Source organism: Anomaloglossus baeobatrachus, chromosome 4 (assembly GCF_048569485.1).
Source record: "Anomaloglossus baeobatrachus isolate aAnoBae1 chromosome 4, aAnoBae1.hap1, whole genome shotgun sequence".
Taxonomy (NCBI): domain Eukaryota; kingdom Metazoa; phylum Chordata; class Amphibia; order Anura; family Aromobatidae; genus Anomaloglossus; species Anomaloglossus baeobatrachus.
In genome coordinates this window covers 563,879,956-563,895,116 of record NC_134356.1, presented here as the reverse complement: position 1 = coordinate 563,895,116, position 15,161 = coordinate 563,879,956, and the positions used below count along the sequence as shown (strand labels likewise).

At 44.1% G+C, this 15,161-nt stretch overlaps 1 protein-coding gene and 1 long non-coding RNA gene across 2 annotated transcripts in view; one reads left to right on the top strand and one right to left on the bottom strand.

The window, feature by feature from the left end:
* The window catches only part of PLEKHO2 (pleckstrin homology domain containing O2), a 297,712-nt gene that overhangs the window by 177,557 nt on the left and 104,994 nt on the right, over positions 1-15,161 (bottom strand). The gene's annotated exons all lie outside the window — the stretch shown is intronic.
* Positions 1-15,161, top strand: part of LOC142304039 (uncharacterized) — a 134,830-nt gene that overhangs the window by 38,418 nt on the left and 81,251 nt on the right. The gene's annotated exons all lie outside the window — the stretch shown is intronic.

Genomic DNA, 15,161 nt, shown 5'->3' with positions numbered 1-15,161 from the left:
CATGGGGTTCTATGCAATAGCAATCTCATTATATTCATATAAAGTGTAAATTCTCCGAGATGCAAGGAAATAATATAAATGCAGTTGTAACATAAACACTGTGTTATGAGCTCTTCTGGTGACGTGGGTGCTCTAAGCCATAGATCAGGGTGAGCAGCATGGACCGGAGGCGATAGTAAAGTGGAGCTCGAGCTGCCGGATGCCCAACAGTGAGGACCAATACAGCTGGAAATGCAGGATGGCAGGTGGATAAGCAAAGCAGGAAGCACTAGATACAGCAGGGACAAATGTACGGATTGCATTGGATCAGCAAAATAGAAGATGCAGTAGTACCAGGATAGCTGAGATGAGTTAGTGATCAGAAACATGACACAGGGAATTTGTAGATGTAGCTTTACCAGGATAGCTGAGATGAGTTAGTGATCAGAAATATGACACAGAGAATTTGTAGATGTAGCAGCACCAGGATAGTAGAGATGAGTTAGTGATCAGAAACATGATACAGCAAAGTTGTAGATGTAGCAGCACCGGGATAGCAGAGATGAGTTAGTGATCAGAAACATGATGCAGCAAAGTTGTAGATGTAGCAGCAACAGGATAGCTGAGATAAGGTTGTTATTAAATACTTTGTAGATTCTTAGTGCCAGAGATGATGATGAGTTTGTAAGGGTACGTGCCCACAATCCAGACATACCACGTCCTGGAAGCAGTATATCTTCTCTGCGGGGTTGCGAGTGTTGTTCACAGGACAACGCAGTGGTCTGTGCCCACGATCAGGGTTTGGGGCATTGCAGACTTTAGCTGTGTTCTCTCCTCTGCAAGCATAGGTGGTCTACGTAGGTGGTCTACGTTCGGGTGTCCGTCTTCAGAAATGTATATGTGCACAAAATGGCACAAAACAGAGCACATGCTAACATGCTGCTCCATAACAGTGAATGGCCCTGTCGGGCGCATGCGTCCGGAGCAAGCTTTGCAGAGTGAAGAAGGGGCGGTCCGGACGGATGCCCCGACGGGACCTGTGGACGTAGAGAAAAACACAATGTGAAAGGGGCCTTATACTTACTGAGTTTGCGTGTGGCTGTAACATTGCTTCCAGGTCCACTCATTAAAACTTATGATGAATATTTACTGTTTTCCCCACCCTCTCTGCCAGCATCTGTGATTGGTGCAGTCAGACTGCCGGCATCTGTGATTGGTTGCCTCACACTAGCCATCTGTGTCCCCAAAGTGGAGTGTAAAAATAAAGAAATAATTGAAAAAAATGGCGTAGGTCCCCTGTATTTTGATACCCAGTGCAAATAAAGCAGACAGCTTGAGGCTGCAGTCCCAAGCTGTGTGCGTTATCTTGGCTGTGTATCAAATTATGAAGGACCCCATGTGCCTTTTTTAAATTATTTAAATAGATTATTTTAAAAAATGGTGTGCGGTTCCTCCCAATTTTGAAACCTAGCCCAGATAAAGCAGACAGTTGGAGGGTGGCATTCTCAGGCTGAGGAAGCCCATGGGTATTGGGCCCTCCCCAACCTAAAAATAGGAGCCCGCACCCGTCTCAGAATTGGCGTATCCTTTAGGTGCGCCTATCCTGACGCTTATCTGGCTCATCCCGATTGCCCTGTTGCAGTGGCAATCGGGGTAATATAAGGGGCTAATGACACCTGTGATTTGTAAAAGCCCCAGGTTAGTGATGGGAGAGGTGTCTGAGACCCCCCATTACTAATCGTGTAAGTAGAAATAAATAAACACAAACTCAGAAAAAATCCTTTATTTAAAAAAAAAAAACAGAAAAAACACCCTCTTTCTCCAATTTATTAACCCCACAAAGCACCCTGCCAGTCTAACGTAATCCACGCCACAACATCCCACAATAATCTCGACTCTGCTACATCTGATGTCACAGTGCGTGGTCACATTAAAAAATGTGCCCGAGCACCGGGGTTTCCGGGACACACTGATGGAGCCGCAACTGTGAGAGGTTACATCTGTGAGTTCACCTAAGGTCACCAGCTGTCGATTTTCATGGTACCCCAGCTCTGACCTCAGGTGAACTCAATGAACTTAGTGAACTCACCTCAGGTGAACTCTATGAACTCACCTGAGGTGAACTCAATGCCAGATTACTGGCTTAGGCTATGTGCGCACGTTGAGTATTTGGTTTCAGAAATTCTGCACCAAATTGCATCTCATGGCAGAAAATGTGTCAAAAACAGATCAAAAGCCGAACACGGGTATTGTCACACAGAGTTTTGAACAAACTTCACCGAATGTCGTGGCGACGTTGGGCTCTGTTTACATTGCAAATTCTGACACTCTGTATGATGGTTTCTCTGGTGTCTCGGATCAACACAGGCAGACTTGAGTGTTGACCTACTGTGTGCAGATTCATAGGCAGGCTAGCAAGAGATAATCTCTGCTGGTCTGCTTGCTTCTTTGATCACATGTTCTGGGAGGCCTATCACATCTGCTCCCCTCCTATTTACACTGATTGAATCCTTCCACCCATGGCAGCTATAGGTTGTTTATTTTGGTCTGTGAGATGTGCTGTCCCAGATTTACTGGTGAAAGTTGTGCTTATTTCTTGGTCCACTTATGGAGTGTACCCTTGTTGTTTTGTAACTTCCTGACTAAAGGCGTTGCGCAGGCACCTCCCCTAGTGGTAGGATGCCTTAAGTAACTAGTACTGCTCAGACATAGGCTGAGAGGCACTTCCAGGAAATGGCACTACAACTACTCCCATTTTATAACACTTAAGCCAGCTTTACACGTTGCAATTTCGCATACGATATCGTATACGATTTGCAACGCCCCCATCGTATGTGTGGCACATTCAATTTGTTGAACGTGCCGCACAAACAATTAATCCCCGTCACACATACTTACCTTCCATACGACCTCGATGTGGGCGGCGAACGTCCACTTCCTAGAGTGGGAGGGACGTTCGGCATCACATTGACGTCACGCAGCAGGCGGCCAATAGATGTGGAGGGGCGGAGCTGAGCAGGGCGTAAACATCCCACCCAACTCTTTCCTTCCGCATTACCGGCCGGGAGCCGCAGGACGCAGGTAAGATCTGTTCATCGTTCCCTGGGTGTCACACACTGCGATGTGTGCTACCCCGGGTACGATGAACAATCTGACGTTCACTCCATGAGGAATGAATGACGTGCGATGAACGTTTTACCGTTCAATCGCACGTACCTGTCACACACTGCAATGTACCTTACGATGCCGGATGTGCGTCACTTATGACATGACCCCGCCGACGCATCGTAAGATACAATGCAGGGTGTAAAGCCAGCTTTAAGTTCAGGTATCTTCGACTTATATGGGGTTCAGCATCCGCGGTCAAGTTCTGGTCAAGTCTGGGCCATGAACCGGACTTTTTTTTAAAGTCCGGCTGGATCTGCCAAACCCAAACATTTGCGAGTTCACCTATCTCTATTCATGAATCATATTTACACACAAATCCTTTGTAGAATATCATACTAATCTGATCAGAATATTTTAGAGTACATTTTCTGAACTAGATGCACCAAAATCCAGATTTAATTTCTCCCATTCAAAATCCTCTTACATACTATGCACCTTATTTATCTGTTTTAGACCCGCAACACACATCCGTTTTTTTGTACGTGTGCGGTACGTATTTGCACGTACCGGAGACACGTACACACGGAGAACCATGTTATTCAATGGTAGATGGCACACACACGTAAAATCACACGGAACATGTGTCCGTGTGGTAAATACGTGTGTGCACTTTTCGACACGGACAACATGTCCGTTTTTGGCCAGCATCACGCAGGCTCGGACCCGCTAAAGTCTATGGGTCCGTGCCTGCACGGACCGCACATGGAGTATGTCAGTGTTCAGCACGTTCCGTCCGTGTGCATTTTTAAACGAATAATGTTTTGTTTTTTTTTTGTTAAATTCAGTATACTTACCTTTTTTGATGATGTTCTCAGTCATACTTACATTGGCGCTCGGTCTGTTTCTTCCCCCGGCTCATACTTACCGCTCCCCGATCACCAGCGCTGCGAGGAACAGCTGTGCAGAGAATGCGCGGCAACAATTACTTTGAAAAAGCCGGCCGCTCATTAATCAATCTCGTATTCCCTGCTTTCCCCGCCCACAGGCGCCTGTGATTGGTTGCAGTCAGACACGCCCCCCACACTGAGTGACAGCTGTGTCACTGCACCCAATCACAGCAGCCGGTGGGCGTGTCTATACTGTGCAGTAAAATAAATAAATAAATAATTTTAAAAAAACGGCGTGCGGCCCCCCAAAATTTTAATACCAGCCAGATAAAGCCATACGGCTGAAGGCTGGTATTCTCAGGATGGGGAGCCCCACGTTATGGGCAGCCCCCCAGCCTAACAATATCAGTCAGCAGCCGCCCAGAATTGCCGCATACATTATATGCGACAGTTCTGGGACAGTACCCGGCTCTTCCCGATTTGCCCTGGTGCGAAAAACCCCTCCATGTCCGCGTAATCCACGGAGGTCCAGCGTCGCTTCCAGCTCTGCTACATGGAGGTGACAGGAGCTGCAGAAGACACCGCCGCTCCTGTCAGCTCCACGCAGCAACTGAAGACAGCCGCACGATCAGCTGAGCTGTCACTGAGGTAACTCGCGTCCACCGCTGGATCCTCCAACTGTGACAGCAAGTCGCCCGAGTGACAGCGATGTAGTCACAGGTGACTTGCTGTCACAGTTGGAGGATCCAGCGTCTGCCGCGAGTTACCTCAGTGACAGCTCAGCTGATCGTGCGGCTGTCTTCAGTTGCTGCGTGGAGCTGACAGGAGCGGCGGTGTCTTCTGCAGCTCCTGTCATCTCCATGTAGCAGAGCTGGAAGCGACGCTGGACCTCCGTGGATTACGCGGACATGGAGGGGTTTTTCGTGCTTAATAAAGTGGTGAACGAGGGTATTTGTTAGTGTTTTTTATTGCAAATAAAGGATTTTTCTGGTGTGTGTTTATTTACTGTAACTTACAGATTACTCATGGAAGGTATCTCGGGGAGACGCCTGCCATGATTAATCTAGGATTTAGTGACAGCTATGGGTTGCTGCCATTAACTCCTTATTACCCCGATTGCCAACGCACCAGGGCAAATCGGGAAGAGCCGGGTACTGTCCCAGAACTGTCGCATATAATGTATGCGGCAATTCTGGGCGGCTGCTGACTGATATTGTTAGGCTGGGGGGCTGCCCATAACGTGGGGCTCCCCATCCTGAGAATACCAGCCTTCAGCCGTATGGCTTTATCTGGCTGGTATTAAAATTGTGGGGGACCGCATGCCGTTTTTTTTAAATTATTTATTTATTTATTTTACTGCACAGTATAGACACGCCCACCGGCTGCTGTGATTGGGTGCAGTGACAGCGCTGTCACTCAGCGTGGGGGGCGTGTCTGACTGCAACCAATCACAGGCGCCTGTGGGCGGGGAAAGCAGGGAATACGAGATTGATTAATGAGCGGCCGGCTTTTACAAAATAGTTAAAGCCGCCAGAGTTTTAATAACAGCTGAGCAGTGCCGCACCGGAGATCGGTGAGTATGAGAGAGGGCTGCTCACTTCAGTCACTCAGGGGATTAGCGGTCACCAGTGAATCCTGCACAGGTGACCGCTAATCAGGACGCGACACAGACAGAGCCGCGGCATGACAATGAAGTCAGGTGAAGTTCACCCGAGTTCATTCTCATCGTGCAACTCTGTCTGCTGTCAGCCGACATCTATAGACGACATTGTGCATCACAAACACGGATATTCCACGTACACATACACGTTCATGCCACACGCACACACGGTCATTCCACACACACACACGGACAGCATACGCCATCAACACGGATGTCATACGTACCGGAGAAACGCCCCTAAAAAACGGAACACGGACCCGAAAAACGGACCGTAAGACACGTACTTTTTTTTGCAGAAGTGTGTTTTAGGCCTTAGATACTTTTTCAGATCAGATCAACATTGGGGAGTGACCTAGTGAGAAGTGGTGGGATTTGTTGGGAAAGGTCAGATCCAAAAATTGCAACCAATTTAAGACTGCATAGTTTAAAAATGCATAACATTAGATGGCTCATAGGCCTAGGGAATATATATCATCATATACAGACAATTTATTCCCATATATCAATTTATTCAATATTTTTTTAAAAATTAAACAAAAAATCCACACCTACAGTGAAATATATAAAGATTTCATTTGTCATAACCAGACCAATTTATCAAGATTTCATTTGTCATAGTACAGACCAATCGGTTACCCTGAATCTTAAATACCAGGGACAGGATTTACATGTTTATAACAGACAGTAATTTATTCGGGTTAATATAGACAGTTCACTCAGGGGTTTCGGAAAACGCTACACAGATAACTTAACTTGTGGATTTATATAGTCTTCTCCAGAACATTCATGGCATATGCCATTCAAATATATAGTTCAGATGGATCCAAAAGAAGTCAGAGCGTATAACATCCAGTCCCAGTCAATTTAGAGTGAACTTTTAATCATCAAGTCTGTTAGAACAGTCTCCACCTCAACGCGTTTCCCCACATGAATTACTGTGGTTCATCAGGAGGCTACAAGAAACAAATACAGTCTATCAGGATTGGGACATAGTATCTGTTAAAGTTCAAAGCATAACACAGGAATGTGTGGAAGATAGACAACAAAACACAATCAACATATATAGTATCTACTTGCCATAATGAAGGGATAGTTGGATATGCAGATCCACAGCGTCTCTCTTTAACAGAATCGGCAGCAGCACAGGGAAATCCTGTAGTGATAAACAGCCGCTCCCGTCCCTGGAAGCGCTATGGAGCTGCATATCCTTTTTTTTTTTTTTTTTTTTTTTATGGGGGTTTAAAAAGGCCCGCACAATTCTAATCAGCTGTGGGCCAGTTAGTCAGATGGGTTAGACGTCACTGCACCGCCACAGCGCCTGCGCGCTGCAGCAATGCCGTCTCAGCTGTGCACCACAGAGAACCAAACAGTGGAGATCGTCATCATGACGTCGGCGCGCATGCGCGGTATATCGTGGTTACCGCACATGCGCACAACGAATGTAAGATGGTACGTACGCTCTCAACTATCGATGTGTCCCCACTGCGCCTGCGCTGTGCAGCAGCGGCTATGACCTCATCTCCAAGAGGCCCACAGATCTCGTCACTCCGTCTAAGTATGTGCACAGTTCTTACTGTCGGTTATTACTGTCTGTTATAAACATGTAAACCCTGTCCCTGGTATTTAAGATTCAGGGTAACCGATTGGTCTGTACTATGACAAATGAAATCTTGATAAATTGGTCTGGTTATGACAAATGAAATCTTTATATATTTCACTGTAGGTGTGGATTTTTTGTTTAATTTTTAAAAAAATATTGAATAAATTGATATATGGGAATAAATTGTCTGTATATGATAGTTTAAAAATGGCCTAAATATATCAAACTGCTTAATTATTGCTTAAATGTTGGACATTTTAAGGGCTCGTGCGCACGTTGCGTAATTGCATGCATTTACGCTGCATATTGCACTGCAGCGTAAATGCATGCGTCCTGCGTCCCCAGCACAATCTATGTAGATTGCACACGTTGCTGTTATGAACGCAGCGATTTGGGTGCTACAATTTTGACCCAAATCTGTGCGTTCATAAAATGAGCATGTCAATTATTCCGTGCGCTATGGATGCAGCTCCCACTGTGTCTATGGTGGGGGCAGCAGCCATAGCGCATGAAATCGGCTTTTTTCTACAAAAAACTGCATCCATTATGCAGTGTTTCTGCAGTGATTTGACACTCACATGTGCTGTCAAATCGCTGCAGAATATTCAGCAGTTACGTGTGCATGAGCCCTAAGATTGTCCAGTCTACCTCTGCATGATCTAAAATTTAGACAACATGACTGATTAATCAAAGCTATTACACCAGAAAAGTGACATAAATGCTTTTAACCCCTTCACGATCAGCCGATTTTACGCTTTCCGTTTTTTTTCCCATTCTTCTTCCGAGAGACGTAACATTTTTATTTTTCAGTCAATATGGTCATGTGAGGGCTTGTTTTTTGCGGAACAAGCTGCACTTTGAAATTACACTATGTGTTTTACCATATAGTGTACTGGAAAACAGCAAAAAAAATCCAATGTGGAAAAATTGCCAAAAAAAGTGTGATTTCACCATTGATTTTGAGATATTTTATTCACAGTATTCACTATATAATAAAACTGATATGTCACTGTGATGCCTCAGGTTGGTGCGAGTTTGTAGACACCAAACATGAATAAGTTTACTTTTATCTAAGAGATTAAAAAAAAATCAGAAGTTTGTGCGAAAAAAAAGTGGCATATGTTTTGCGCCATTTCCGTGACCCATAGCGTTCTCATTTTTTGGGATCTATACCTCAGGTATGCCCAATTTTTTGCGTCTCAAGCTGACATTTTTAACCATACCATTTTTGAGCAGATGCCACTTTTTAATCGCCTGTTATTGCATTTTGCGCAAAATTTGTGGAAACCAAAAAACGTAATTTTGGCGTTTGTAATTGTTTTTGCTGCTACGCCGTTTACCAATCAGATTAATTGATTTAGTATTTTGATAGATCGAGCATTTCTGAATGCGGCGATACCAAATGTGTGTATATTTTTTTATTTTTGTAACCCTTTCATTTTCAATGAGACGAAAGGGGGTTGATTTGAACTTTTTGTTTCTTTTATTATTTTTTTTATTATTTTTTTTTATTTTACTGGTCCCCCTAGGGGGCTATAACAATCAGCTGTCTGATCGCTCATTTCTTTCTCCCGATCAGCAGCATTGCTCAGACAGGGAGAAATGATCATCTCTTGTAACAAGCAGCACTCTGCTGTATCTAAGTCATGTGAGCACAGGATTCATCACATGACCCTGTGCTACCATGACAACCATCGGATCCACGTGTTCACGTCACGTGACTTCCGGTATCTTCCTATAAGTAAAGATATAGCGCGATCGCTATTATAATGGCGTGATCACATATTGACAGCGACATTTAAGGGGTTAAAAGGCACGGGCGGTTAGTAATTCCACTCGTGCCTGGCAGGCACACATGTCAGCTGTATAAATCAGCTGAGATGTGCGTCGATCTCCCCCGATTAACACTATGACTGCTATGACATAATTTTACTGCCCGTGGTCGTTAAGGGGTTAATGTTGCAAAATGTTGTGTCTTTGGTCGTTTTCTGGAAGATCTGGGTGGACCAGGGAATGATGCCACAGCTTGTCTAAATTATGGTGGTGGTGTTCCCAAAAATCTCACCGCTAAGATTTCTGCCGTAGCACTCAGGGCCGCAGTCCACTCATCACATGTCCCACACTCATGAAGAGGCGAGCACGTCTTCATGAATCAGGAACATTTGACTTCACCACTTCACCACAACCCCTCAATAAGACTGGTGAGAAAATGCCGGTTTGAAGAATTGGGGCCTATGAGTAAATCTGCCCACTCCATTCCAAATTGTAAAATTTCTTCTACTTAAAAGTAATTTGGCAGCAAAAAGAGATTAATTATTTAAATATTGGTTTTTTTTATGTTAAACATTTTTTTTTAATTATTGTTGATGATATTGAGTCATTGATATCACTTCTTTATCTCCAGTATTTTGAAAAACAAAATCTAGACATTTTAAAGATTTCACTCTGACCACTGAGATAGGCTAATGTTTCCTGTTCAATTTACAGTAGTCAACCCATTATCATCACAGGCAGGATTACAATGATGGTAACACCTATGTACAGATAACACACCATCCACCATCCAACAATAGATGATGTCACAGCTCACCTACTCCCCCTACCTGCACAATGATCTCTGCACAGATCACTTAAAATATCTAGAAAGCGCCCATTGACATTTTGAGTTTATTACTGTCTGTGACTACTGTAAAACATAACTCTAAATGCTGATAATAGAAACTCAGGCAATATGGTCGCTACCATAATCATGTACAAAAAAAAGAATAAAGAAATCTATAAAAAAATGAAATCATCCTTTTAATAGGAAGTTAAAAGAATATACATAATTTATAATCCCATTTAAGCATTGTAAGCTAGTAGTTACATGATGCTTAACATTGCATTCGCAGAATTTCATAGCCACTAAATTATATATCCAAACTAAGCAAATGTTATAAAAGTTTGCTCATTCTTCAGTAGTAATAGGTTCCAGTTCATGTTCCATGTCTTGACTGAAGGGTGGAGAGAGACTAAATTGTAAATTTCGGCTACATCCAAGAGTAATACATAAAACAACGCACGTTGAGACGTTTCTAGGTGAGGCCATGACCTATGAGACTCCATGGCAAGGGCATAGGGAGGAGGTCTACTTGCCTGGAGGATCTGAATGACTCATTTGGTAACCAGCAGTTTTCCCACGGTTTTCCTTTTTCTATGCCACACACCCATGGCAAAAATCTCCACATTTCTCTTGTCAGTGCATTCCATGAAATTCATGGAGAATCACTAACAATAAAAGAGCAACAAAGGTGTAGTAATAATTATGAGATATAGTGCACTGATGGAAATGTGTTGTTCTCCTGTAGCCATAGCAAAAGGACAATATGCTGAACAAGATGTTATGAATTACCTAATGTAAGCTATTGGTGTGTGATTAATACTGTGTAATACATGTCCAGTAACATTTACACAATCAAAAGTGTCCGGTTGTTGGTGTTATTTTATCCCCAGTGCCTCCATTAAAAGTCTACTTTTTTTCTTTAAATCCTCCATAGGGTTCCAGAGCTGTGGACCTTTCTAGTGCTATTTTTTATAGTCTGATATAAGGGGTTAACGCTCACAGAGTAATACAGTAGAGCAGCCTAAAAACAACCCCCCCAAAGAATCAATTCCTGGATATAAAGGTTTATTTGATAATGATTTATAATAACAACTCCCAGTATCTTCTAATTTAAGAACATACTGGAAGTTGTAGGTGCATGCAATAGAATTGTACTGTATGTGGGGCTGCCTTGCCATTACAATTGATCATTGCACTAACTTTGGTTCTTGTATTCAAGTACTAATAGTGGTCCTGGTTATTTATTTATGTACTTATAATTCTGGTGATGTAGTTTTGTACTGATGATGGTTCTAGTGATGCATTTGTGTACTTATGGTGGTCCTGGTGATGTATTTGTGCACTGGTTGTCATGTGCTTCCCGCCAGGTGATGGTGGTACTGCGGCGAGCTGTAGTAGCGGACTCACTGGACGACAGGGGAACCTCAGGCCCACCCTTTTAGTGGGATGGGCTTGACTAATCGCCCACCACAAGGTGGAGACCAGGTGCTACTTCCAAGCCAGGGACTGGGACTGTGGCAGCTGACCCCCAGGGCAGGGGTGGACAAAAGAGTAAAAAGCGCTGGGTCTCGTGTAGACATGGACCACAAGAGTGGCCGGGGAAGATGGCACAGACAGGGCATACGAACTCTTTAGCAAGGCTGGGACTACCAGAGTCGCCAAGTCAGATGGCATGGCCGGCACAGTTACTGGTTTGGCAAGGGCCACTGGGGTAACTGAGGCTGGAGGCACAGCCGGGCAGACAGGCACAGTCTTTAGTGTGGCAAGGACCAGTGGGATAGCTGAGGCTTGAGGCACTGCCGGGGTGGACAGGCATAGTCTCTAGTGTGGCAAGGGCCACCAGGTAGCTGAGGCTGGAGGCACAGCTGGGGTGGACAGGAACAGTCTTTGGTGTGGCGAGGGCCACTGTGGTAGCTGAGGCTGAAGGCATTGCTGGGGCAGGCAGACAAAATCTCGAGTGTGGCAAGGGCCACAAGGATAGCTGAGGCTTGAGGCGTGGCCAGGGTGCACAGGCACAGTCTATAGTGTGGCTAGCGCTTCCGGCATAGCTGAAGCCAAAGGTACAGCTGGGACAGGCAGGCACACTGGTATAGACAGGACAAGATTGACAGTACAGGAGCCAGCAGGATGGAACGGACGGGACAGACATGGGGACCTGACAACGAGCCTGCAGGAGTACTGGACACTGACTAGCTAACCTGGCACATTGATCAGGTGACTTTCCTAGTGGCAACTTGCCTTAAATACCCAGTGCCTCTCAGCAATAACCTGGGAGGCACTTCCTGGGAGTGGCAAGCACACACTCCTTAGGACCGCTCCCGCAGATGCTGTGACGCGCACAGAGTCTCCGGGAGGCGGGGGAGAAGAACCCACATGGAGGAGAGGCAGTGACGCTGGGCAGCGTGCAGGAACCCGGCTGTGGTGGTGAGTCAGAGCGTGGCCCTGCAAGAACACAAGGAGTTCAGGGACACAGCGTTACACTGGTGCTGGTTCTGGTGATGTATTTGTGTACTGATGGGAGGTCTTTTGACATATTCATGTACTGATGGTGGTTCTGGTGATGCATTCATGTGCTGATGGTGGTCCTGGTGCCATATTCATATATTGATGGTGTTTCGGATTCTGTATTCATGTACAAATGGTTGTTCTGGTGCCTTATTCGTGAATGTATTGTGATTCTAGTGATGTATTACTTTACTGATGATGGTTCTGGTGCCATATTCATTTACTATTGATGGCTTTGGTGTTTTATTTATGTACTGATGACAACTTTGGTTTCATATTCATGTAAGGATGATGGTTCTGGTGATGAATATATCACCAAAATTCTAATCAGTACATTAATACATCGCCAGAAACATCAGAAGTACATGAATACAGCAACAGAGCAACCATCACTACATGAGTATGTCACCAGAACCAGAATACATCACCATAACCACCATAAGTACATGAATACATCATCAGTACCACCATCAGTACTTGAATACATCACCAGAACCACCATTAGTACATGAATATATCACCAAAACCACCATTAGTTTGTACAAGCTGTATTTGTCGCATAAAGGACACAAGCTATTTTAGTTCCCATGACTATTTTTGAGTCTGACATTTAAAATATAATATATATATATAATAATATATATGTCAGAAATTGATATTGTTAGTTGTCCCTTGTATTGTTTTAATAGTCTACAAACAATGAGTGACTCCATATCTAACTTTGAATTGCACTCCCTGTTAAGTCACACCCCTAAAATACACTACTTATTTTACATTTGCTGGTATTTTTTGATAAAAAGTTAACAGTTCTAGTGGTAGTGCTCTTTAGAGCTTGTTACCTGACACATCAGAGGGAGTATATAAGGGGTTGTTCACATTAGCTTCTGACCCATTCCTTTGCGGGGAATTGTGCCTGGGGCACAAAATACCTTGTCCCCGCCTTAGTCTTGGTTGTTTTAAAATAATGTGGGTGATATCTTTTAAATAGGTTAATGTGGGCATTGGCCTGTTAAGTAACTGGGCACCATAAATGTAATGCCTGCATGCACCCCTTATAAGGATAGTGAGCAATGGTAAATATGGTTGATTTGTCACTGTGCTCTGGTACTGTACATTGCATTGCACATGGAGGATACACAGGGTGGCGCTACACAAACTTCATTCTATATGGTCCAAACTATAGAAGTAGAGTATGTGCAGCCTTTTAAATGCCTAGTTTGAAACGTTTTCCATCAGGAGCTGACATGGACATTCTTTTCATCCAGCAGGTCAAAGGACTCCTCAAAAAGCTCCATTTGCACATAGTCTTATACAGTGTGTCCCTAAAGTCTGGACACAGACAAAAATACACATTTTCAAGCAATTACATTTATAAACAACATTTGCTTCAATTGGAATATAAAATTATGTCTTCAATATGATTTCCATTATTTGCTATGCAAAGATTGATGCGCTTTGCAGAATTCACATGAACTCGATGTAATTAATCCACATTGCTGTCAATTTTAGCACATTCGCTCTTTATGTGTTCAATCAAGTGTGTTACATCTGTGATTTTCATTGAGTACATCTTCTGCTTTAGAATACCCCAGAAGAAGAAACCAAGCGGGTTAAGGTCAGATGAGCGAGGAACGAGCAGGCCATTGCGCATGACCTCATCTTCCAACCCTTTTATGGAAATTGCCATTCAGGCAGATTTCTTATGTGTCCAGAAATTAGGGACATACTATAAAATGAGGGAGATGATTACACTAGTGATGATCAAGCACTACCATGGTAGGGTGCTCAGTACTCGAGAAGAGCAGGTTGGACCCTTGGATGGGCTAGACTCAAGTACGGAGCATAATGGAAGTCAATGGTAAACTCGAGCATTTTTCCAAAAGATCTTCCGGAAAATTGCTCAAGTTTCCTTTTGACTTCCATTATACTCGGTACTCAAGTCAAGCCCATCTGAGCGGTCAACCTGCTTGTTTGGAGTACCGTGCACCAGAACATGGTAGTGCTCGCTTATCACTAGACTGCACCTTATTAGAACCAATGGTTAGTATTTAGTCAATCAAAAGGGCACCTGTCCGTTAGTGTCATGGTCGTCTCCCTGTTTTTGGAGACCAATGTCAGTTTCCGGACTGCAACCTCTCATCTTCATCAGGTTACCACATTTAAATGTGGTTTTGTTTCCTTTAGTACCTTAGTGATTAATGTCAGTTTTGCTGCTAGCACCTTCTCTAGCCAAGTAAGCATGTGTTATTACATTGTAGTCATGCCCCTCTGGTTTAAATAGAGGTGTAACCCAGCAATCACTGCTGTTGATACAACTCCACTGGTATACTGGCCCCCTTGGTGGAAGGAACTGAGTTTAAGCATTCCAGAAGCTGGACTTTATCCTTTTGTGGTATTTACTCTGTTTGTTTTCCTTCCCTTGTGTTTCTGTATTGTAGTGGCGAGTCTAGTGAACTCGTCGGTCTACTCATTAGACAGGGTGAATTTAGGGCCAGCTTAGAGTTCTAGGTATCCTGCTCGCCGACAGGTGGAAAAAACCTGTATAGGGATGCTAGGGAGCTCAGAAGTCAGCTTGAGGTGAATTCAGGAGGTGCCCTCTCACCCCTCTCCCTAGCAGCAGGGACCTCTGTTGTTGCGTCCCTGGTGTTCCCCCTGTTTGTGGTGTTGTTTTGGTGTTTTTTCATTGTGCGTCAGACTCCTCTTTGATCTGTACACGCTCGCCACGTTTGTAGCGTGACAGTTAGTTAGCACAGAGAGAAGCTCACAGATTGCTCGGTACTGCTGCAATTATAGAGTCTGCAGAGAAAGAAACATGGC